The sequence below is a fragment of the Dioscorea cayenensis genome, chromosome 4, assembly GCF_009730915.1.
Source record: "Dioscorea cayenensis subsp. rotundata cultivar TDr96_F1 chromosome 4, TDr96_F1_v2_PseudoChromosome.rev07_lg8_w22 25.fasta, whole genome shotgun sequence".
Classification (NCBI taxonomy): domain Eukaryota; kingdom Viridiplantae; phylum Streptophyta; class Magnoliopsida; order Dioscoreales; family Dioscoreaceae; genus Dioscorea; species Dioscorea cayenensis.
This window is the reverse complement of record NC_052474.1, coordinates 12,968,722-12,995,456: the sequence shown is the minus strand read 5'-3', so window position 1 is coordinate 12,995,456 and position 26,735 is coordinate 12,968,722. Positions and strand designations below refer to the sequence as shown.

Genomic DNA, 26,735 nt, shown 5'->3' with positions numbered 1-26,735 from the left:
CAAAACCATAGGGAATGGAAGTATTAGTAGTAACCACTTTTCAGTTATCTAGTTAGAATTAAGATTTTGGTGAAGTGAACTCAATCACAAGAATATGAATATTGCAAGCAAACAAGGAAAAGTAAAGATAAGGGGAGTCTCAATCAATAAAGATGAGGTACCCGAGTAATGCTCCCCCTAAGATCTAACATGAAGTGCAAGACTTACCCTACCCCCAGACCACCGATACTAGTCCCCTACGAGGTTCAAGTGGAGAAATCGCTCAATCTCACACCTCATACCACATATGACCGCAATGGACTTTAGGGATTCCTAAGAGTACAACCGATTCCTAAAGGTAGATCTAACCCTACTTCTAAGTGAAAGATCCCTAACCCCCTACAAGGTCCCGGAGGAGAAATCTCTCAATCTCATACCTCACACCAAATATGGTCGCATAAAGCCTAGGGAATACGGAGATAGGAAGCACTCATTGGAGGGGAAAGGGGACACTCCACTATCTCATGACTCACCTTCTCAACTCTCTTCAATCTTGGAGTTCTAACCCTAATGGAGACCTTTCTCTCACCAAGGCAACATATCATGCAATACAAATCAATCACAAGGATTAATACGACATGCAAGTAATGAGAAAACAAGATTAAAATTCAATTAAAGTCGGATTTAATAGAAAACATAAAGTAAATCAATACAAAGATATGATCCTAGTGTTCACATGCCCGAATACCTACTAGGGTTTAGTCCTCCATGGGGAAAATTACAAAGCAAAGAATAATGCAATCAAAAGCAATGAAACCATGGATTAAAACCCCCTTGAATTCATGATGATGGCCTTGATGGGTCGCTCAATGTCTTGAAAGATCCCTCTTCGAAGCTAGGTTGCATAAGGCTCCCTTGATGCTATCATGAAGAAAAGATCTATCAAAGTTGGTGAAGAACACTCCCAAATTCGCAAAAGACCTCTCCTCAAAACCCTAGCCACTTCTCCTTTCAAACGCTAGCAAAAAGTCTCCAAAGAATAGGGCAAAAGGGTTATTTATTTTTAAAAATCATGTCTATCATGTGCCTCCATACGACCTTATGAGTTTCCATGCTCCCACTTGGCCTGCAGAAATTTCCATGTGACCGCGTGGAATTTTCATGCGGTCTCATGAACAGTGTTTTCGCTACAGTACTGTTACTATATTTTGCTGCGGTACTCATCATAAACAAGGTTCACACACTTTTCTCTTGGGGCCACATGGTCAGGCACACATCCACGTGGTAGGATATGAGGTTTCTCATCATCGAATTATCATTGGGAAGCTTTTGTATTCTTCGCACAAATAGGTATATGGAAGTGTGACTGCCTTTGTGCCCTTCCAACTCAAAGTTTAGCTTGGATTCTCTTGGATGTTGGCACACACCCCCATGTATATGAACTTCTCTTGTATCCAAAAAACTTTATGTTGCACAAGAAATCCCAAAATAGGCCTTCATAACCTATCTTTGCTTCCTTTTCTTCCTTCAAGTCATTCATAACCTATTTGCTCAAAGGAACACCAAATACACTTTATGAGACATAAACCATGGTAAAAAAATAATGATCAATGCATGTAAAACATATAGAAAAATATGTCTACTCAAGCACTTATCAGTTTCCATGTGAGTAGAAGGAAAAGTACTTCCCACTAGTGATGCAATAGTAGTGGTAACATTTATGAAAAAAGTTGTTTTCAAGGTTCGGTATACCAAGAGTAATCATAAGTGACCGAGGCACTCATTTTTGTAACTACTAGTTTGAGAAAACCTTAAAGCGTCATGGAGTTTCTCACTGAACTTCAACCCCACATTACCCCTAAACACTCAGTCAGGATGAAGTATCGAACCATGAATTGAAACAAATCTTCGAGAAAACAGTGAGTCATCATTAGAGAGATTGGGAAAATCATCTACATGATGCATTCTTCGCATATAGAAAATCTTACAAAACACCTATCGGGGCAAGTCCATATAGGTTGGTCTATGCAAAAGCTTGTTATTTGGCTTTTGAGCTAGAACACAGAGTGTTTATGGCCATCAAATGGTTGAATTTTGATCCTTCAAGAACCAGTTATAAGAGGAAGTTTCAATTAAATGAGTTGGATGAATAGCACACTATGGCTTATAAAAACTCTGTGCACTATAAAGAAAAAGTAAAAGTGTACCATGACTGACATATCAAGAAAGTTAAGCATTTCAAAAAAAGGGATAAAGTACTCTTTTTCAATTCTAGGGTGAAATTTTTCCCGGGAAAGCTAAAGTCCAGATGGTATGGATCTTTCACAGTTTTGCAAGTGTTTCCCCATGGCGCCATTAGGATATCTAACCAAGAAAAATGGGCATTGAAAGTAAATGGTTACCGTCTAAAACCATACTTCCCATGTGGAACTGATCAGTTGTGAATACCCACAAGTGAATAGTGCCATCAAGTAATATCTCTCATGCAAGCACAGGTTTGAGTGAGTGCTCTAAACTACAAAAGAAATAGAAAGATGATAAGTGCTTGTGCGATATGAATGCGAAGTGTTCTTTCCTTATGTTGAGCATTACTTTTCTCGGGTTTTTACACTAATATGTGTGTTTTCATGTTACTTTTATGCAGGTAGGGTTGTGAAACCAATTATGAAGGAAAGAAGCCAATGTGGATCACAATGCACCGATTTTGGAGGAAATCTTGCTAAAGTTCAAACTCAAAGATATAAGTCGGGTGCAAGATGCTAGAGTGTGTGCCAACCTCACCGTATTTGAGTTTGCATAACCATTTGGAGGGGCACAAGGGCATTCACACTCAAGCATTCCGACTTATGCACATAGAACAAGATCTCCATCAACTTATCAGTCATTGAAAAAGCAAAGCGATCCACGGCATAAACGTGTGCCCGTTTATGTTACCTCGATGAAAAGTGGACTCGGGAGTATTTTTTTGCAGAGTATTGTAGAAGGTGCTGTAGCAAATCACTGTAGCGATCCACGGCATAAACATCGTCATTCCTTAGGAAGAAGGTTGGTAGGGGAGCTTGCGTCGAGGCGTATCCTATACCGGATAAGGGAATCCTTGGACAACTAGTAGAGGACTTTCCACAAGACCATCGACACGACTATCGAGGGGGTTTCTCTATGGATTCATTGCTTTTACATTCTGTTTCTTTGATTGTACTTAGCTCCATGGAGAGCTAAACCCCTAGTGGGTACTTGGGTATTTGTGAACCCTAGGATGTATTTGTTTTATTGAATCTCTTTATTATGCTTTCAATTAATTGATGTTTGTTATGATTCCAACCTTGAATGCTTGATTGTATGAACATTTCCGCTAGAGTGACACTAGGGTTGAGAGTTCTTGTTGGTAACCTTGTGAGTGAGTGACACACCATGAGCGTTAGACAAAAGCTAGGTTGGAGAGGGTTGAGAGGGTGAGTCGAGGAGGTGCAGGAGCGTCCCCCTTTCCCCCTGGGCGTGATAGATTCTACCTCCGCTCCTCGAGTTCTTTTCACGGCCATAATAGAGTGAATGGTCTAAGGGATGACCCTCCACTGGGGCTTAGTTGCTGCGGTAAACGGAGTAAAAGTGTTAAGGTGATCTTAGTATCTAGGGCTTAATCGTGGTTAGGGACCTTCCACCTGGACCAAAGGGTTAGGTCTATAATTAGGAAAAGATTTATCACTTAGAATCCCTAAAGCTTATTGCAACTCTATTCGAGTGCGAGGTTGAGAGGTTATCTAATCTCTCCTCCGGGACATGTATAGAGTAAGGCATAGTAGACCTTAGATTTGGGACTATGTATTCAAGGATTTCCACGACTCACCATTGCATTGATTAGGAAGCATAATAGAGGGTTCTTGCACTTGGAACGATTGTCCTAGGCAGAGCATTATCCGAGCACCCCATCTTTATCGATTGCCTTACCTCCTTTTTCACTCGTGCTCTCTTACTTGTTGTTTTTACTTTTGAGAATTGAATCATTGTCATACTTATCACTATTGATCTTTCACATAGCTAAGAAGCGGATTAAGTGTTTTTAATCCCTACTCCCTGTGGATTCGATACCCGGTCATTCGGGATTATTACTTCGATAAACCCGTGTACTTGCAGGATATACGCAAGGGGATCTTGTCAAAAGAACTCAAGGACGGAGTCTATAGTTGAGTTAAAAGAGGGTGAAAATCGAGGGGTAAAAATAGTCACGGATGTGGATTCCCCTGGGGCTACTAAAGTGAGAAGGATGCTAAGACTAATAATCAACTATTGGTTTAAACTAAGAGAATCTTGGGATAGGTCAACCTGATGGTCTTGGTAATTGACCCCGTAATCCAATGCGAGTATTGATATGGAATTTCTTCTAACCAAATTCTCCTATAATCGCATTAAATGTGGGGAATTCTCTAATTGGAAGAAACTCAAACTATATCCAACCCCAATATTGGAGGCGCACAAAATACCCGATGGTCACAATGTATTTGTATATGAATCCCTTCCAAGCTAAGTGTGTCTAGTACAAGGGTGTTGGTCACACCACCAAGTACAATCTAGAAATTGATATAAAGAGTTCACATGTATACCAATGCATCAAAGTACACCAATCTTGAATCTCAAACACACCAATTGCAATAAGAATAGATTCAAACATCCAACTACACAAGTTCATCATAAGGTTCACCAACATCTAGTGAACTTGGGTTTTAGTTGTTCATGCTAAAAAAAATACAAGCTCAAATCCATAAAAATAACCAAACAAAGCAACATAAAATGCCCTCAAGTGATGAATGTAGAGTGCCAAGCCGTGGAAAGCTCCCACTGATGCCACCAAAGGGGTGGCTTCCTTAACCTGTACAAGCCTCTACACTAGGAAATGAAGGGAGATTGATAAGTGCTTGGGTACTAAGAATATGAAGTATTCTTTTCTTACGATGAGTATTACTTTTATTAGGTTTTATCACTAATACATGTGTTTTTGTGTTCTTTTGGGCATATAGGGTTGTGGAGCCAAATAGAGCAGAAATGAGACAAAGTAGATTACGAATGCATCATGTTGATAGAATCTTGAAGTGGACACATAAGAAGATGCAAGTTGTGCTCGAAGACATATGAATGTGTGCCGACCTCCATTACGCTTTATGGAATATGTAAATTGGAGGGGCGCAAAGGTAGTCACACTCATGTGTTCCGACTTGTGGAAGGCTAGCAAGATTCCCGTCAAATGTGCTTTTACTGGAAGATGCAATGCGATTTACAACATAAACGTGTGCATGTTTTTGTTGCCTCGATGAAAAGTATAGATTCAGGAGTATTTTGGCAGAGTATTGTAGTAGGTTATTGTCGCAAATCATTGTTGTAATTTGCTGTAGCAGTTACTGTTTATAGACACCCGAAAATAGATTTCCTGCAGATTCACATAGGCGTGTGTGGAATTTCAACCACGCATATGTGGATTCCAGATTCCAGTCCTTTATAAAGCCACGACTTGTACTGATTTGGGGATCCCCTTTTCCATCTTTTCTCCATATTTTTCCAAACGTTGGAGAGACCTGCGGCTAGAGTTTAGATAGGCTTTGAAAAGGTTTTTAGAGTGGTTCTATGGCCTTCGACACTACGTTCCATCGGAAGATAGTTATTGGGGGAGCTTTGTTCGGCATCGATTCGGTGAGGTTTGTCCTAGGCTTGATGAGGGAACCTTTGAAGAGGTTGAGGCTACTCCACAAGAACATTGAGACGAATACCAAGGGGGCTTTATTTGTGGATTACATCTCTTTACTTTTGACTTCATTGTTAATTGTATTTTGCTCCACGGAGAGCTAAACCCTTAGTTGGTGGTTGGACTTGTAAACCATTGGATCATATTATTTCTTTGAGCTTTTATTATGCTTTCCTTAATTGATGTTTTTAATTGAGTTCCAATCTTCAATGCTTGTTATGTTGATTTTCCCTTAGAGTGACACTAGAGTTGAGAATCCATCTTGGTAATCCTTGTGGATGAGTGACACACCATGAGGATTAGATAATGCTAGATTGGAGAGGGTTGAGAGGGTAAGTCGAGAGGTAGCGGAGCGTCCCTTCTCCCCTTCGGTGAGATTTACCCTACCTCCACATTCCAAGAGTTCTTTGTGATCACAATAGAGTGAAGTTCTAAGAGATGAACTCCGATGGGGCTTAGTTGCGATAGTAACAGAGTGAAGCATTGAAGTAATCCTTAGTATCTGGGGCTTGATTCTGATCAGGGATCTTTTCTCTGGACCAGAGGGTTAGATCTATATTAGGGAATTGGGTTTATCACTTGGAATCCTTAGAGGCTAAAGCAACCTAGCACAGTGTGAGGTGTCAAGACTAAGAGATTTCTCCATCGGGGCATAGTGTAGGGTTAGTGATGGTTGACCTTATGTTTTGGGACCATGTGTTTAAGGATCTCCACAACTCATTAGACATTAGTTAGGAAGTATAATGATTGGTCTTGCACTTGAAACAATAGTCCTAGGGAGACCAATGTCCAAGTGCCCCATTTATCATCGATTGCCTTTCCTCTCATTTTATTACACATCTCTTCCTTATTTTCTTTAGTTCTTTTCATTTTGATTTTGTCCACACACCTATTAATTCATCTTCACCTTAGTTAAATAGCAATCTTCATGTTTCTGATCACTATTCCCTATGGATTCGACTACCCACTCACCTTGGTATTATTACTTTGACAAACCCGTGCACTTGCGGGTCACACCAAGAGGTGTGTCAAGTTTTTGGAGTAGTTGTAGAGGAATAGGTGTTTTAGAAATACTTTGCACTTTGCTATTTTAGCTATTCATCATTTATTCTATCCGTCAACATTTTAATTTGTTTTTTTTCTTTCATTTTAGGAAAAATGATCAACATACCCAAATTATTTGACACAATCATGGGAATGGTTGAAAATATAGAATAGAAAGTTCAGTTGTTTGCAGTATAATCCACTTCATATTATTCCCTACAAGAGCAATTTACCATTAGCCACACCGTGAAGGGATCAGTTGTTGATTACATTAACATAATTTGGAACCAGAGTTGCGAGTTAGATAGTGTACTGAATAAGTTTGAAAAGTCTGCATTGGCATCTATGAGCACTCATTTGGAAGAAAGATTGGAGAGGGTCCTTGCTCAGTTTGATTTGCGCTATCATGAACAAAGACAAGAACTTTTCTAGTTGGGCGTGTCAACTTCAGGTAAGGAAATCTGTGAGATAGAGGATGTCATTGTCATTGAAGACCATTTATATCCACATGCACAATTAGAAGTGGTAGGGAATGATCTTGAAGAAGGGTCGGACAATTTTGAGGTAATTGACAGATTGAAGGAAAGAAGATTGCGACCATCAATTGAGGAACCATCCCAGTTAGAGCTTAAAACTTTACCGGCACATTTGGAATATGCCTTTCTAGTGGAAGAATTATAGCTCTCGATGTTTGTGGCTTCGATTCTCTCTCCGGATCAGAAGGACAAGCTGGTGAGCATGTTAAGAAAACATAAATCTACCATTGCTTGGAAGATCTATGATATAACAGGCATCAATCCCTCATTTTGCACTCATCAGATCCTGATGGAGGATAATTACAAGTTGGTGATTTAACCTTAGAGAAGATTGAACCCAAACATGTAGGACGTTGTCAAAGCAGAGGTGGTAAAACTTCTAGACCGAGGCACCTCTTACAAAGACAAGACCCGGCCACCAAAGGCGCATGTTCTCCCCATCTTGACCCTATGATCATTTTAAGAGGCTCGAGAGTGTTGTAGGAGTGCTCCGAACTGAGATTGCTGAGGTTTGCGCGATGCAAGCCACGAACCACACAGAGGTTATGGCGTGTCTCTATATAATATAGTAGATCCTCGAGCAAGACACTACCTCACCATTCATTATGAGACCCAGGACCACTCAGGCATCCACAACACCACCATTACCGGTTCTAGCGCCAGTCGATCCACGTATTTCACCAGCACTAGCACCAGCAGCAAAAGAGGCGACTGAGCCTGATACTGACGCTTGATACGTCTCCACTTTTCTTTGTTTTTATATTTTGTATTTCATTTCTGCATTTTATTTTGGACTTGTATCACTCATAAAGGATCTTCCTTCTGAATTCATGTTTTATTTTTGTTTCAAGTTGTATTTCATTGCTTTACCTTTATGCACTTGAGTTTTTTAATTTTTGTTGAGCTTCACTGAACCCCCTTGTGTATTCATGCAGATGGTCTTATGAGTATGGAATTTGAGGAACTAGTCATCGACAAGGTCTTATGGCCGTGTGCGCGCCACAACCCATTGCGACTCAACTCTCAGTGAATATAGCTCAATCAAACATATCATTCAGAGTTCAGGGGAGTATTGTTTCAATTGCCCACTTCCACATATTCTTTTGATTGATTTATATCCTATTGTGCTTGCTTGCATAAATCGAGGTCAATGTACATCTTAAGTGTTCGGGGGAGTTCACATTACACATGTTTATTACATAAGTTTTGACTGAAATACATGCTCACGTAGCTACTTTTTACTTGAATTTCTAGGAATTTTTGCCCGATTGGCAATTGTTGCACTACTCGCTCATTAAACCCTTTTGGAAACTAAAGTTCGATGTTTAAGGGACTATTTAGCTTTGTTTTCTTGTGTTAATTTTGCCGAAAAAAATGAAACTTACAAAATTACTTGTTTTAGTTGTGCATTTGGGTTGGAAAGAGCTACCACCTATGAAGTATGAAGCTACTCTCATAAGTTGGATACTAGTTATACCCTAATGGGAGAAAGAGCTATCTCATGGGATTAGTGAAAGCTACTACCCAAGTAGAAAGAGCTACCACCTCGAGAGTGTGAAAGCCACCTTAGTGGCTGCTTTGGAAAGGGCGACCTTAGAGGATGTGTGTAGCTACTACCATATCTTTATTTTGTGTTGTTATGTAGATAAATAAGTCCCTTATACCTAGAAATTTGAGGAGTATAAGTTGGGTCGACTTGAGTGAGTTTACACACACTTACACAATTTCGGGTTTGTTGTCCTTTTTTATTCGAGTTTTTAGCTAGAGCAATGATTTTTTGTATTTAGTGTTGAAATTTGCCTTACTTGTAGAATGCTTCCCTTGTATGATTTGGTGAACCTAAGGCGAAGAACTTTCAGTATTTCCTTCTTCTATACTTCAATGTTTTATTTTTGCTTGAGGACAAGCAAAAGCTTAAGTGTGGCAGAGTTTGATAAGTGCTTGTGTACTAAGAATATGAAGTATTCTTTTCTTATGATGAGCATTAATTTTATCAGGCTTTATCACTAATACGTGTGTTTTTGTGTTCTTTTGCTTATATTGGGTTGTGTAGTGAAATAGAGAAGAAAGGAGCCAATGTAGATTGCGAATGCATTATGTTGATGGAATCTTAAAGTGGACACATGAGAAGATGCAAGTTGTGCTTGAAGACATATGAATATGTGCCAACCTCCATTATTCTTGATGGAATATGTAAAATAGAGGGGAACAAAGGTAGTCACACTAATGTGTTCGGATAAGTGCTTGTGCGATAAGAATATGAAGTGTTCTTTCCTTGTGTTGAGCATTACTTTTCTCAGGTTTAATGCTAATATGGGTGTATTTATGTTACTTTCATGCAGGTAGGGTTGTGAGGCCGATTATGAGAGAAAGAAGCCAATGTGGGTCGTAATACACTACTTTGGAGGAAATCTTGCTAAGGTTCAAACGCGAAGACATAGGTCGGGTTCCAGATGCAGGAATGTGTGCCAACCTCCTAGTACTCGAGTTAGCACAACTATTTGGATGGGCACAAGGGCAGTCACATTCAAGCATTCTGACTTGTGCATATTGAACAAGATCTCCACCAACATGTCCGTTATTAAAGAAGCAAGGCAATCCATGATGTAAATGTGCCCGTTTGTGATCCACGATGTAGAGGGGCATAAGGGTATTGTAGAAAACACTGTAGCAAAAATACTGCAGTAGCACTATTTACAGCCGGTCGAGAAAACAAGAAAATAGAGAATCCACAAAGCTGTGTGGAAATTCCACACACCCATGTGAAAAATCCATAGGGGTGCCCACATGGGCGTGTGGATTCCAGATTCCAACCCGTTAAAAGCCGATTTCAGCCCCGATTTCGGCATTCTTTTCTCCATCTTTTCCCCAACTTGAGAGAGGGTAGTAGCTAGGTTTTGAGAGATATTGGCTAGGGCTTTGGAGGGGTTTTATGACTCTGACATCGCGTGCCGTTTGGAAGAAGGTTAGTGGGAGAGCTTTTGTCGGCACCGATCCGGCGTGGTGTATCCTAGGCCGGACAAAGGTACCCTTGCGACGAGTAGAGGACTCTCTACAAGACCATCGCCATGACTAACGAGGGGGTTTTCTATGTATGCTTTGTTTTTACATTCGATTTCAATGATTTTATCTAGTTCTATGGAGAGCTAAACACCTAGTCCGTACTTGGGTATTTGTGAACCCTAGGATGTATTCGTTTCATTGAATCTCTTTATTATGCTTTCAATTAATTGATGTTTATTGTGAGTTCCAATCTTGTAGACTTGATTGTATGAATACTCCCCTAGAGTGACACTAGGGTTGAGAGTTCTTGTTGGTAACTCTTGTGAGTGAGTGACACACCATGAGAGTTAGACAAAGCTTGATTGGAGAGGTTTGAGAGGGTGAGTCGAGAAGTAGCGGAGCGTCCCCTTTCCCCTCCGGTGTGATCTATCCTACCTCCATGTTCCAAGAGTTCTTTGTGGCCATAGTAGAGTGAATGGGCTAAGGGATGACCTTCCGCTGGGGCTTAGTTGCGAGTGCAACTGAGTGAAGAGCTAAAGTGATTTTAGCACCTAGTGCTTAATTGTGGCTAGGGATATTCCACCTGGACCAAAAGGTTAGGTCTATACATAGGAATAGGATTTATCACTTGGAATCCCTAGAGCTTATTGCAATTCTATGTGAGTGCGAGGTTGAGAGGTTATTCAATCTATCCTCCGGGACATGTATAGAGTTAGGCATTTTTGACCTTAGATTTGGGATCATGTAATTAAGGATTTCCATGACTCATTGTTGCATCAATTAGGAAGTATAATAGAGGGTTCTTGCACTTGAAATGATTATGCTAGGCGGATCAATATCCGGGTACCCCATCTTTATCGATTGCCTTACGTTCTCCTTTACTTGTGCTCTCTATCTTGTTGCTTTTATTTTTGTTATTTCATATTTTGTCACACTTATCACTATTCATCTTCTACATTAGTTAAGAAATAACTTAAGTGTCTTTATTCCCTACTCTATGTGGATACGATACCCACTCATCTGGGATTATTACTTCGACACCCGTGCACTTGCCGTTTACACGCATATGCGGATGTGTCATGTTCTGACTTATGTAAGGCTAGCAAGATTCTCGTCAAATGTGCTTTTACTGGAAGATGCAACACGATCTACAACATATACGTGTGCCTGTTTTTGTTGCCTCGATGAAATGTGTGGACTCGGGAGTATTTTGGAGGAGTACTAGAGTAGGTTGTTACAGCAAATCACTGTATCAGTTACTGTTCCTATAGATTCACACAAGCGTGTGGAAATTCCACATGTCTGTGTGGATTCCCAATTCCAGCCCTTTGTAAAGCCGTGACTTGTACTGATTTGAGGATCTTCTTTCCATCTTTTCTCTATTCTTTCCCCAACTTTGGAGATGTCTATTGCTAGAGTTTAGAGAGCCTTTGGCAAGGTTTTTGGAATGGTTCTATGGCCTTTGGCACCTCATTCCGTTGGAAGAGGCCGAGGTGTGCCCTATGCTTGATGAGGGAACCTTAAAAGAGGCCGAGGCTACTCGACAAGACCATCGACATGAATACCAAGAGGCCTTTATTCTTTTATTGTATCTCTTTACTTTTGACTTCATTGTTAATTCTATTTTGCTTTATGGAGAGCTAAACCCTTAGTTGGTGCTTGGACTTGTAAACCATTGGATGATATTGTTTTTTTGAGCTTTTATTATGCTTTCCTTAATTGATGTTTTTAATTGACTTCCAATCTTAAATGCTTGTTGTGTTGATTTTCCCTTAGAGTGACACAAGGGTTAAGAATCCATCTTGGTAATCCTTGTGGATGAGTGACACACCATGAGGGTTAGACAATGCTAGATTGGAGAGGGTTGAGAGAGTGAGTCGAGAGGTAGCGGATCGTCCCTTTTCCCCTACTGAACGATTTACCCTACCTCCATATTCCAAGAGTTCTTTGTGATCACAATAGAGTGATGTACTAAGAGATGAACTCCGCTGGGGCTTAGTTGCGCGAGTAATATAGTAAAGCGTTGAAGTAATCTTTAGTATCTGAGGCTTAATTAGGATCAGGGATCTTTCGCCAGGACCAAAGGGTTAGATCAATATTAAGGAATAGGGTTTATCACTTGGAATCCCTAGAGGCTAAAGCAACCTAGCACAGTGTGAGGTGTCGAGACTAAGAGATTTCTCCACCGGGGCATAGTGTAGGGTTTGTTTTGTGACCGTTTGTTTAAGGATCTCCACGACTCATTAGACATTAGTTAGGAAGTATAATGATTGGTTTTGTACTTGGAACAACAGTCCTAGGTGGAGCAATGTGCAAGTGCCCCATTTATCGTCGATTGCCTTTCCTCTCATTTTATTACACCTCTCTTTCTTATTTTCTTTCGTTCTTTTCATTTTGATTTTGTCAACACACCTATTAGTTCTTCTTCACCTTAGTTAAATAGCAATTTTTGTGTTTCTGATCACTATTCCCTGTGGATTCGACTATCCACTCACCGGGGTATTATTACTTTGACAAACTCATGCACTTGTGGGTCAGACGCAAGAGGTGTGTCAAGTTTTTGGCGTCGTTGCAGGGGAATAGGCGTTTTAGAAATACTTTGCACTTTGCTATTTTAGCTATTCATCATTTATTCTATCCCACATTATCTTATTCTGTCATCATTCTAATTTGTTTTAATTCTTTGAATTATTTGACACAATCATGGGAATGGTTGAAAATATAGAATAGAAAGTTCTGTTGTTTGAAGTATGATAAGTGTCTAAATGTATGTATTTTAGTATATGTATTTTATACGGTTAGCATGTATTTTTACACGGATTGATGCATGTTTTGTGCTTAATCATGTATTATTTGTTTCTCAGGGAACAGAAATGCCATGGAGGACACAAAGATGTAATTTGGACAAAAAATAGAAGAAAACCAGGTCACGGTAATGAAGCATATTCACGGGAACAGATACTGTAGACGAAGTACTGTAGCAGTGGTATTGTAGCACCGGTAATACAGCAAATTACTGTAGCTGTCTCTGTAGCACATGGTGTGTTTTTGAGTCAGGAATTGATCCAAGGCATACTGCCTTAATACTGCCCTGGAATGACCCCGGGATGAATACTGTAGCCAAAGAAGATAATAGTTTGCTTGAAGGCATACTGGCTCATTAAGGTGCTCATTGAGCCAATATGGATACTATTATGAGTGCAAGAGTGCACTTTTGCCTACCCTAAACAGCCTCAATGAGGTCCTCATTGAGCCAGTATACTACCTCAATGAGGTCCTCATTGAGCCGGTATACCACCTGTATGGAGGTAATTTTGGGGGGTATAAATGCTCATTTCTCGGGCAAATGTGGGGGACTTCTTCTTGGCCTCTTGGGCTGCCGCCACCATACATTGTTGAGGCCTTCCAGCCATCTTCCGGTGACGTTCCTTGTGGGAAACGAGTGCACATCATCACCAAGAGGGAGAGTAGCAAAGGAGAAGGAGTTGGAGTGAAGATCTAAGCCACCATTGCATCACCATTCAAAGCTTCATCCATTCAGGGAGATCATGACCTAGAGGGGGTTTTGATTACTTCTTTTATGTTTTTGTCTTCCTTGTATATTGTGTAAGTGTCCCTTATCATGAGGGATTAACTTATTTTTGTGTTTGGATTTGGATGAACCCTAGGGATAATTGACACGTCCGAATATGCGTGTGTAAACCGCAAGTGCACGTGTGTCGAAGTAATAATTACCCCGGTGAGTGGGTAGTCGAATCCACAGGGAACAGGGCTACTAGTACTAACTTCTTCTTTGCTTTCTAACCTAATGATAAATGGAAAGGTGTGGTGATCTAATGTGTGAAGAAGTGAATACCGGAGACGAATATGCAAGGGTTAAATGGATGGAGATCTCAATCAGTAAAAATGGGGTATTCGGGCAATGCTCCCCCTAGGATTCAGGTATTAGGTAGCGAATAAGCAAAGTGTTTCTATGATGAGTAAGTTAAGTCGTGGAAATCCAAATATAATCAGATCCGGCCTCCCGATCACCGATACTAGTCCCCTACGAGGTCCCGGTGGAGAAATCACTCAATCTCAACACCTCACACCACATATGACTGCAAAGCAATCTAGGGATTCCAAGAGTTGTATCCGATTCCTAAAGATTGATCCAACCCTAATTCCCGGCGAAGGATCCTAACCCCTACAAGGTCCCGGCGGAGAAATCTCTCAATCTCACGCCTCACACCAAATATGGTTGCATAGAGCTTAAGGAACGGAGATAGAATACACTCAATCGGAAGGGAGAGGGACACTCCACTATCTCATGACTCACCCTCTCAACCCTCGTTAACCTTGAAGTTCTAACTCTAATGGAGACCTCTCTCACATCAAAGTAACAAATCATGCAAATCCAATCAACCACAAGGATTAATTAAACAAGCAAGCAATGAGAATGCAAGATTAAAAACTTAATCAAACTCGGATTAAATAGAAACACTAAGCAAATCCACAAAAAGATGAGAATCCTAGGGTTCACAAGCCCAAATACCCTCTAGGGTTTTTAGCTCTCCATGGAGCAATATACAAAAACACACCATCAATGAATGAAAGTACATTAAAACCATAGAAATAAACCCCCTTATATATGAACTGATGGCCTTGATGGAGAGCTTCGACGTCTTGAAGGACCCACTCCGAAGCTAGGTTCACCGGTGGCTTCCTTGATGCTATGACGGAGGAGGAATCGATCAAAGTTGGTGACAAAAGCACCTCCAAAGCCGCAAAGACCTCCTCTCCAAACCCTAGCCGTCTCACCCCTCAAGAGCCGCACAAAAGATGAGAAAGAATAGGGCGAAATGGCTATTTATAGGTCTTAGATCGCGTCTGTCACGTGCCCCCACGCGCCCATGTGGATTTTCCACGCGGCCGCGTGAACAGTAATTTTGCTACAGTGAAGTTACTACAGTACTTTTCACAAAACGCGATCCGAACACTCTTCTCTTAAGGCCACATGTCCGGGCACACGTCCATGTGGTAGGCTATAAAACTTTTCTTCATCGACGTATCTTTGAGATGTCTTGCAATCTTCACAAAGAGAAGGAACATGAAGATGTGACTGCCTTTGTGCCCTTCCAACTAGTGAATTGACTTGAATCTTCTTGGAAGTTGGCACACATCTCCATGTTTATGAACTCCTCTCATGTCTTGGTCCTTAAATTGAACAAGAACTCCCAACATTGTGTCTTTATAGCATATCTTTGCTTCCTTTTTACTCTTCAAAGCATTCACAACCTATATGCATAAAAGAACACCAAATACGAAATATGAGACATAAACCATGGTAAAAACGATGCTCAATGCATGTAAAACATATATAAAAATATGTCTACTCAAGCACTTATCAATAATCTTGTGTATGAACTTGGGATGTTGTTCTTCATTTAATTTGATGGTTGTTTGAGATTCAATCTTTCATGCTTTGATGCTTAGAATTACATGTATGGAGAAATCCATAATTCTATTATGAGTTGTATGTGTAGATGATACCTACTCACGTGTACTCGATCTAGGAGAGTTTGAAAGGGGATACTTGTGCCTATACGCCGAGAGATCGGCTGTTGGTAGCGCTCCATTGGTAGGTTTAAGCTGAAAGATAGTAGGTCTACTCCTAAGTGAGATTTCCTCATACTTAATGCAATCGTAGGGATATGGATTTGGGAGAAATTCCTATCTATGTTCGTATGGGATTAGGGTTCAATCACCAAGAAATTGGGGTTGTTCTAATCTTGGAATCTCATGGTCCATTTTACCCTTGCATCTTTAGATCATCATCCATGTTGCACGATAACCCCTCAAGGGGATCAACATCCATAGTCCTTTGCATTTCATTGATTCTCTTGCTTGCTCATTGCTTGTTCTCTCTAATTTGTTGGCAAATATCGTTTTAGCTTTAATTACATTTAGTAGAGTAAAATCCATCACTTGAGATCTTAGGCTAGATAATAGCTCAAGAAGGAGTAATAGGAGATCCTTAGCCCGATGGAATACGATCCTCGTGTCTTCACACGAGGTATTACTTGGCGATCCCGTACACTTGCGGGGAAGCAATCAGAAACACTTAGAGAAATTCTCGAGTAGACATAGAAGCCACATGGGCTTGTGGATGCCCCTGTGGGTTGGGTACACAGGCGTGGAGAATATCCACATGCCCATTTGGATGCGTTCAGAGTCAAAGTGTGCTATCTCGATAGCACACAGGGGTGTGTGTCTGCCCCTGTGAGGCTCTCTTGTGGAGAGTCACACGGGCGTGTGTAATTTTCAAACGCCCGTGTGGATGTAAAGAACACCAAGAGGCGCAGGTTTTCTTTAAAATCTCTGAGCATTTTTTCATCTTCTCACTCCCAAACACATTAAGAACGCATTAATTTAGAGAGTTTTTGTTCGAGTTTCCCGGCCGATTTCAAGGTTTTCAACTTCATTTTGTCGATAAACCATTTTTCTCTCTTTTCTTTGCCATACTTGATTTTATTCCATTGAATCTAGTATGAGCATTTACTATTGATCAAAGAGTTGACTATTCACATGCTTACATTAGAGGTGCTCGCTTCCTTTGAATTTGACCGCTCCTATTCCAGGTTCGATAGCGTCGACACCATACAATTCTGCGCATTTGAACATCATTATAGTATGAGCGTTACGCAGTTTTCAGTCAGACTTGGGTTGCATGATGAGGCATTCACAGATACTGAGGAGTATGATCAGTTGCCCATAACTACTGAGGTAGCTGGACACCGCAGCGTACGTATAAAGCGCTATGTCGACAGGGGTAGTACGAGCACGGGTTGTCGAAGGCTACTTGTTTATTTCGGCTGAGCTACAGATACATTAACGCTATTATGAGCAAATTCATGAACGCCCGTGGTGACAGTACTGGAGGTTTTGAGCAGACAGGAGCTTCTATACTTATACTCCATGGTAGAGAGCGAGCCGTTACATCTGGGACATATTATGGATTAGTATTTGAGATAACAGGGATAGTATGCCAGGATCGGCGTCCTCTTTACCAGTCCCTACATTATGAGACTCATCATGGGTATGGGTCTCATAGATGTAATTAGAGAGGCTGAGAAGACGATCATACCTACTACCCTGGGCATATAGATGATGAGACAGATGGCGATGATATGCAAGTATCGGCCGGGAGTTCATGTACTGATTACACATGCACCAGAGATAGCCAAATGCTGTATATAGGCATGAGCACATTTATATGAATGACAAGCTCCCCTTGTGTATATCCCGCAAGTGCACGGGTTTGTCAAAGTAATAATCCCGGGTGAGCGGGTATCAAATCCACAGGGAGTAGGGAATAAAAAATACTTAATTCGATTCTTAGCTATGTAAAAGATCAATGATAATGAGTGTGACAATGATTCAATTCTCAACAGTAAAAGCAACAAGTAAGAGACCAAAAGTAAAGAAGGGGGTAAGGCAATCAATAAAGATGGGGTACCTGTATAATGCTCCGCCTAGGATAATTGTTTCAAGTACAAGAACCCTCTATTATGCTTCCTAATCAATGCGATAGTGAGTCATGGAAATCCTTAATTATATAGTCCCAAATCTAAGGTCAACTATGCCTAACTCTATACATGTCCCGGAGGAGAAATCGAACAATCTCAACATCTCGCACTTGCATAGAGTTGCAATGAGCTCTAGGGATTCCAAGTGATAAATCTCTTCCTTATTATAGACCTAACCCTTTGGTCCAGGTGGAAGGTCCCTAACCACAATTGAGCCCTAGATACTAAGATCACCTCAACGCTTCACTCCGTTGCACGTGCAACTAAGCCCCAGTGGAAGTTCATCCCTTAGACCATTCACTCTATTATGACCGCAAAGAAGTCGAGGAACGGAGATAGAATCTATCACAACGGAGGGGAAAGGGGACGCTCCTGTACCTTTCGACTCACCCTCTCAACCCTCTCCAACCTAGCTTCGTCTAACGCTCGTGGTGTGTCAATCACTCACAAGGTTACCAACAAGAACTCTCAACCCTAGTGTCACTCTAGGGGAAATTTTCATACAATTAAGCATTCAAGGTTGGAACTCACAATAAACATTAATTTATTGAAAGCATAATAAAGAGGTTCAAAGAAACAAATACATCTAAGGGTTCACAATACCCGAGCACCCACTAGGGGTTTAGGTCTCCATGGAGCTAAGTACAATCAAAGAAATAGAATGTAAAAGCAATGAATCCATAAAGAAACAACCTCGATAGTCGTGCCGATGGTCTTGTGGAAAGTCCTCTACTCGTCGTCCAAGGATTCCCTCGTTCGGTATAGGATACGCCTCGACGGAAGCTCCCCTACCAACCTTCTTCCTAAGGAATGACGATGTCGGAGCCGTAGAACCTCTCAAAAACCTTGGCCAATACCCCTCGAAACCCTAGCCGAAGCCCTCTCTCAAGTTGGGGAAAAGATGGAGAAAAGAATACTAAAATCAGGGCTGATTCGGCTTTAAATATGGCTGGAATCGGGCGACTACATGGACGTGGATGCTTCACGCCCCCGTTTGGAATTTCCACACGGGCGTGGTTAATTTCCACCCACCCGTGTGGATCCTCTGAACTCCTGTGTTTTCGGCCGGCTGTGAACAATGCTGCTATAGTACTTTCTACCGTGTTGCTACAGTATCCGACCTGAATTGCTTCCCGAATCCATACTTTCATCGGAGTAACGCAAACGGGCACACGTTCACATCGTGGATCACTTGCATCTTCAATGATAGGCACGTTGGTGAAGCTCTTATTCTATGTGCATAAGTCGGAATGCTCGAGTGTGACTGCCTTTGTGCCCCTCCAAATGGATGTGCCAACTCGAATACGAGGAGGTTGGCACACACTCTAGCATCTCACATCAACCTATGTCTTCGCGTTTGAACCTTAGCAAGATTTCCTCCAAAATCAGTGCATTGTAATCCACATTGGCTTCTTTCCTTCATACTTGGCCTCACAACCCTACCTGCGCGAAAGTAACATAAAAACACACATATTAGTGTAAAAACCTGAGAAAAGTAATGCTCAACATAAGGAATGAACGCTTCGCATTCATATCGCACAAGCACTTATCAATGAACTTGAAAAGCTCCAGGTAAGTGGATTTGTAAGTTCATGTTAGTCCAAAAATAAAAAAAAATAAAAAAAAAATTGAAAAGGACAGAAAGTTTGTTTTTCGTAAGAGAAAAAGACCTTTGGGGACTCACTAGGAAGTCCTCTATCGTGTCAAAACCAAACTCCATCGAGTGGCATGATTTCTACAAGAAGTGGTCCTCGAGGTGTTGCTCATCTAACCTAGCCTACAGGGTCTCGAAACTGGAGGGTCACTCACACACACATCATGACTTTGCCGTTGAGTGCATAGAGCATCTGGAATAGTCATTGCTTATTGTTTTGAGTTTTACCTTTTCTATGATGCATTTACTTGCTAGCCTGGGGTTGTGTATTTAGTCACTTATCAGCCTCTCATATTTTTAATGTTTGTTTGCTTGGGGATAAGCAAATGCTCAAGTGGGGGGTATTTGATAAGTGCCTAAATATATCATTTTCACTCCTACAACTCATGAGCATTTTTATATAATTTATATTATCTCTTGATGTCAATTTCTGTATTTGATGTGCTTATTTTAATTCAGGACATCAAAAGATCGTATTGGAGAAGACAAATGATTGTGGAGCCATTTCGGAGAAGATGAATGAAGAAATGAGTCTGAGTGCAAATCAGGTTGAAGATGCAGTCTGTATGTGGGTTGTGCATAGGCCGTACAGAAGTGTGCTGGCCGCGCAGTGGCCACACAGCACAGGCAGAAGCCTGTTGGGCCTGGTGTGCGGCCCACACACATAACCGCATAGAGTGGCCAGAAGGTTGTGCCGGCTTATGTGCGGCCGCACACATCCCGCATAGACTCAGGTTTTCTCTCGTTTTGAGCTGTGCGACATTGTTTTTGCGCGCACAATGGCCCGCACACCTCCACTGTTATTTATACCCATTGTTAAGGTTTTAAAAGGGGACTTTACCACCATTTTCCTACATGCACACCTTGTTAGATTCTTCACCAAAGGAGGCCATTTTAGGGAGCATTTGAAGGAGAAAAGAAAGGGAGAATCAAGGTGAACGTCAAGGAGCTTAATGGCGCAGATCCGGCTTGCTCTCATCATCACCTTCTAGTTGATATTCAAAGAGGGAGTTCTTTCATTCTTGTTGCCATGTTTTATATGTATTCTGAGCTTTCTTCTTTTAATATGTAAACTAGACTCCCAAGGCCACCGGGCTTTTGGTGAACCTTGGGAGGAGACTTTGTATAGATGATACTTCTATTTTGTAGTTTAATTTATGGCTTGTGTTGTTGGTTTTAATCTATGATTATCTTGTTCATTCTACAATGGATGGATTTCGTAGAATTAATTATGAATGATACTTGTTTGGTGGGATGCTAGCATGTGTTAGGTCTTGTGATGATTAAAGAGGGATTCATTGTATTAATACAACGAAGGTTCCGGGTGTTAGTAGCCTCTCGCGCGGTTAGGGTTATTTTAGCCAAAAGCCGCATTAGAATAACCCTAATCAAGACTCCCTGCCCCAATGACATCGAAGGGGTATCTTCCGGACGGAGGAACCCATACTGGATTAGGGCTACTTCACGGAGGTTCCAAGGTAGTCGACATCTGAGTCTAGCTGACCAAAACCAAGCCAACCTTATGCCTTAGTTGTAATTGTCATCTGTACTTAGTCTTCTCCCGGGGGAATCCTCGCCGGAGGCCTACCTTTATAATTGGTTTCTTTGCTCTTACTTATTTTCAGGATTGTGTGGGTAGGTTAGTTCACTTTCTTTGTTTGTCTTATTTTCATAGCTTTATATTTGTAAATAATAACCCTGTTTTAATCGATTAAACAGTGACCCCCAAAAGGAATTAATAGTATATCTCGGGCCTTGGGAATACGACCCTCTTGTGTTCGCACAAGAGGTTATTACTTGATGACTCGTGCACTTGTGGCCGGGGAGTCACATGCTAGCTTTTAAGCTTGTCGCACGACTACTTCATCAATGTGTCCTGGTAATCCTAAAATACACTGTCCCAAACCAAAGGTCAGGCATGACTAACCCTACACTATGCCCCAGTAGAGAAATCACTCAGTCTCAAAACTTCACACTGTGCAAAGTTGCTTAAGGCACTAGGGACTCCAAGTGATAAACCCTATTCCCTAACATTGATCTAAACCTATGGTCCAGGCGAAAGACCCTTAGTCACAATTAAGCCCCGGCACTGAGGATTACTTCAACGCTTTACTTTGTTGCCTGCTCAACTAAGCCCCAACAGAATTTCTCTCTTAGCACTTCACTCTATTGTGATCATAAAGATCTCTTGGAACACGGAGGTAAGATCAATCACACCGAAGGGGAAAGGGGATGTTCGCTGCCTCTCGACTCACCCTCTCGACCCTCTCCAATCTTTCTTTGTCTAACCCTTATGGTGTGTCACTCACTCACAACGATGACTAGTGTAGGCTCTCAACCCTAGTTTCACACTAAGGAAAAACCCATTTAAGAAGCATTCAAGATTGGAACTCAATTAAAGACATCAATTAAAGAAACATAATAGAAAAGTCAAAGAAACAATATCATCCTAAGGTTTACAAGATGATAAGTGCTTGTGTGATAAGAATGCGAAGTGTTCTTTCCTTATGATGAGCATTTCTTTTATTGGGATTTAATGCTAATATGTGTGTATCTATGTTACTTTCATGCAGATAGGGTTGTGAGGCCGAGTATTAGAGAAAGAAGCCAATGTGGATCGAAAATGCACCATTTGGAGGAAATCTTCAGAATGTTCAAACATGAAGACATAAGTCAGATTCAAAATATGGGAATGTGTGCCAACCTCCTCGTATTCAAGTTAGCACAATGATTGCAGGGGCACAAGGGTAGTCACATTCAAGTATTCTGCCTTGTGCATGTATAGCAAGATCTCCACCAACATGTCCGTTATTGAAGAAGCAAAGAGATCTATGACGTAAACGTGTGCCCGTTTATGTTATCTCGATGAAAGCATGGATTCAGGAGTGTTCACAGCCGGCCGAAGAAGGATGAAAACAGAGATTCCACATGCCCGTGCGAAAAATCCACAGGGGCGCCCACATGGGCATGAGGATTTCTCGATTTCAGCCCTATTTGAGGCAAATTTCAGCCCTGATTTCAGGATCCTTTTTTCCATCTTTTCCCCAACTTGAGAGAGGACGGCAGCTAGAGTTTGAGAGGTATCGCCTAGGGATTGGGAGAGGTTCTAAAGCTCCGATATCGCGCTCTGTTTGGAAGAAGGTTAGTCAGAGAGCTTTCGTCAGCACCGATCCAGCGAGTTGTATCCAATGCCCGACAAAGGGACCCTTGGACGAGTAGAGGACTCTCTACAAGATAATCGCCAGCACTATCGAGGGGGTTTTCTATGGATTCTTTGCTTTTACATTTGATTTCATTGATTGTAATTAGCTCCATGGAGAGCTAGACCCCCTAATGGGTACTTAGGTATTTGTGAACCCTAGGATGTATTCATTTCATTGAACCTTTTTATTATCCTTTCAATTAATTGATGTTTTATTTGAGTTCCCATCTCGAATGCTTGATTGTATGAATATTCCCTTAGAGTGACACTAGGGTTGAGAGTTTTTGTTGGTAATCCTTGTGAGTGAGTAACACACCACGAGAATTAGACAAAGATAGATTGGAGAGGGTTGAGAGGGTGAGTCGAGAGGTAGAAGAGTGTCCCTTTTCCCCTCTAGTGTGATTTATTCTACCTCCACTTCCTCAAGTTCTTTGTTGTCATAGTAGAGTGAATGGGCTAAAGGATGACCTTCCGTTGGGGCTTAGTTGCGGGTGCAACAGAGTGAAGCGTTGAAGGGATTTTAGCACCTAGGACTTAATTGGTGCTATGGACCTTCCACCTGGACCAAAGGATTAGGTCTACATCTAGGAAGAGGATTTATCACTTGGAATCCCTAGAACTCATTGTAATTCTATACGAGTGTGAGGTTAAGAAGTTATTCAATTTCTTCTCCGCGACATGTATAGAGTTAGACATGGTTGACCTTAGATTTGGGACCATGTATTTAAGGATCTCCATGACTCATTATTGCATCAGTTATAAAGTATAATAGAGGGTTCTTGCACTTAAAATGATTATCCTAAGAGGAACAATATCCGGGTACCCCATTTATATCGATTGCCTTACCTTGTCTTTTACTTGTGCTCTCTTTCTTGTTCTTTTACTTTCGCTATTTCACATCTTGTCACACATATCACTGTTCATCTTTCACTTGGTTAAGAAACAATTTAAGTGTTTTTATTTCCTACTCCCTGTGGATATGATACCTCACTCATCTAGGATTTTATTACTTCGACAAACCCGTGCACTTGCGGGACAAATGCAAGGGGCGTTGTCAAGTTTTTGGCGCTGTTACCGGGGAGTAAGCGTTTAGAGATACTTTGTACTTTGTTTTCTTAGTTATTCATTCATTCATTCTAGTTCATTTGTTCTTATTCTATCATCGTTCTGATTTCTTTTTCTTTCATTTCGGTGCAGCTCCAGGTTATGTCCTGAGGGAACCCCTCAATATTGATTAAAGAAGATCCCGAGCTTGAACGCACACTTAGAAGAAAAGGGAAAGAACTTGTACAAGAACCATCTAATCTAGCTAGTTTGGAAGTAGAAGAATCTAAAACATGGCAGAACAGAACGACCAACAACGGACATTATCCAATTATGCCAGACCTTCACTATTGGGGACACAATTGAGTATTGTGCGTCCCCCGATTACAGCTTAGAACTTCAAGCTAAAGTCGTCTTTCATCCACATGTTGCAACAATCCGCACAGTTCAATGGTTTGGCCGATGAGGATCCAAACAGTCATATAGAGAACTTTCTCGAGCTGTGTGATATGCTTAAGATAAACGGGGTGATGGATGATGCCATCAAGTTGAGAGCCTTCCCATTTTCCTTAAAGGGGAGAGCAAAGCAGTGGCTACACTCATTACCTAGAGCATCGATTACCACATGGGAGGAGATGGTAGAAGCTTTTCTGGCCCATTATTTCCCTCCAAGAAAATCTGTAAAGCTTAGGAATGAGATCTCGTCCTTTGTACAGTCGGAATTGGAGTTTCTATTTGAGACATGGGAAAGGTTCAAGGATCTCCTGAGAAAGTGCCCGCAACACAGATTCCTATAGTGGATGATTGTTCAGACCTTTTATAATGAGTTCAATCCGAGTACAAGGCAACTCTTGGATGTGGCAGCAGGAGGTACCTTAGGTAGCAAGACCCCCGTTGAGGCCTGTCAACTAATTGAAGAAATGGGTTAAATAGCTACCAATGGAATGCTAGGGAGAAGAAAAAGGTAGCTGGGCTCCATGAGATAAACACGGTAACTTCATTGGCAGCTCAAGTGGAATCATTGAATAAGAAGTTAGATCGTCTAACTTCGAATAGAGTGGCGGCCATGACTACTTACACAGGGTGTGGTGGAGGACTTGCTCCCTCCGATTGTGCGATCTCTATTGGTGATTCATCTTCGGTTGAGAGTATTGATTTTATGGGTAATGCAATGAGGAACCAAGGGAATCCATATAGCAACACCTACAATCTGGGTTGGAAGAATCATCCCAATTTTTCGTGGATCAACCAAGGTCCACAAAAGGCCATGGGGCCACCAGGTTTCCAACAACAACAAGCCCAAACATGGAAAACCGATTTTCAAGTTTGGAGACCTGAATGACCGGTTTAGAGAAGGCCTTGACTAGGTTTGTGCAATCATCAGATACAAGGTTTCAATCAGTCGAGGCTACACTTCGCAACCACACCACCTCTTTGCATAATCTTGAAAATCAAGTGGGGCAGATTGCGAAGTCTCTATCAGAAAGGCCACAAGGAAGCTTCCATAGTAATACTGAGACTAATCCTAGAGAGCATATGAAGGCGATCACTTTAAGGAGTGGTCGTAAGGTTGAAGATAGGCTTCCGAGTGAAAGGCCCAATGAACACGCACCCGAGCTAATAGAGGTTGAGGAGGAAGCAAGCAAAAAGAAGGAGGTGGCACCCCCACCTTTCAAGCCAAGAATCCCTTATCCCTCTAGATTGAAGAAGGACCAAAGGGATGAACAATACAAGGAATTCTTGAGTTTGATCAAGCAACTCCACATCAATATTCCTTTTGTTGAGGCATTGACCCAAATGCCTAAGTATGCAAAATTCCTGAAGGACTTGTTGACTAACAAGAGTAATTTGGAGGAGAGTGCTTCAGTGATCTTAGATGCTTCTTGCTCGGCGGTGTTGCAAGAGAACTTGCCAAAAGAGAAGAAAGACTCGGGAAACTTCATCATTCCATGTAACAATGGCAATTTGGGTGAAGAAATGGCATTGGCGGACTCAGGGGCCAGTATCAACATCATGCCATACACCTTCTTTAATAAGCTAGGCTTGGCCGAGCCTAGACTCACTCCGATGACTTTGCAATTGGCAGATCGAACGGTGAGACATCCGATGGGTATCATCGAAGATGTGCTTGTCAAGGTGGACAAGTACAATTTTCAGGTTGACTTTGTAGTACTAGATGTTGATGAGGATTCGAATGTATCTTTGATATGTGGGAGACCATTCTTGCAGACTTCCAAGGCATTGATTGACATGGAAGGCGGGGAGCTAACATTAAGAGTTGGAGATGACAAGCTCACATACCGCCTTGCCGAAGCCATGCGACATTCTCTTGATTTCGATGATGCTTTATATTTCCTAGACACTACTGATGAGATTGTTGATGAATACATGCAGGAAATGTTCAATCTGGACCCGTATGAGGATTTGTTCGACCAAGATGTTGAAAATAAAGAAGTTATGATGCTTGGTTTGACTAAAGAAGTACCATCTATGACGGGAATCCTGGAGAAGGTGCTCTGAATGATGAAGAGGGTGAGGAGATGACACCGGAAATGCTCCAAGGTTGTTGGAGATATGCGTGAACCGAACAAATTGGATATACCATTGCTAGGTGGTCCCAAGCCCGACAACTCCCCTCTACCTTCAAGAGACTCTGTTCATCATACTTTCAAGCTATAAGTAAGAGGGAACCTTCATCTATGAACCCCCATAAGGTACGACAAGGTATATGAAGCTTAGTGACAACAAGTGCTTCTTGCAAGGCAACCCAAGTTTTTAATGTTTTTCTAGTTTTTAGTTAGTATATGCACGAATAAGGCTTTAAGTGTTGGTGTCTTGATTCTTGGATGCTTTTGCTATGATTTTCTTGTGGATATTATGGTGTTATCATGTACCTAATCATGTGTGGAGAAGAATCTTGGTCGTTTGAGTGTGTTTTTCGTGTTTTCTCTGGTTAAAATTGCATTGTTAGGCA

The 26,735-nt window shown here is 41.4% G+C and overlaps 1 non-coding gene across 1 annotated transcript; it reads right to left on the bottom strand.

The window, feature by feature from the left end:
- Positions 1-24,444: 24,444 nt before the first annotated feature.
- Positions 24,445-24,551, bottom strand: LOC120259661. Its single transcript, XR_005536218.1, has one exon. It is a non-coding gene; the product is annotated as a small nucleolar RNA R71 (small nucleolar RNA).
- Positions 24,552-26,735: the final 2,184 nt, after the last annotated feature.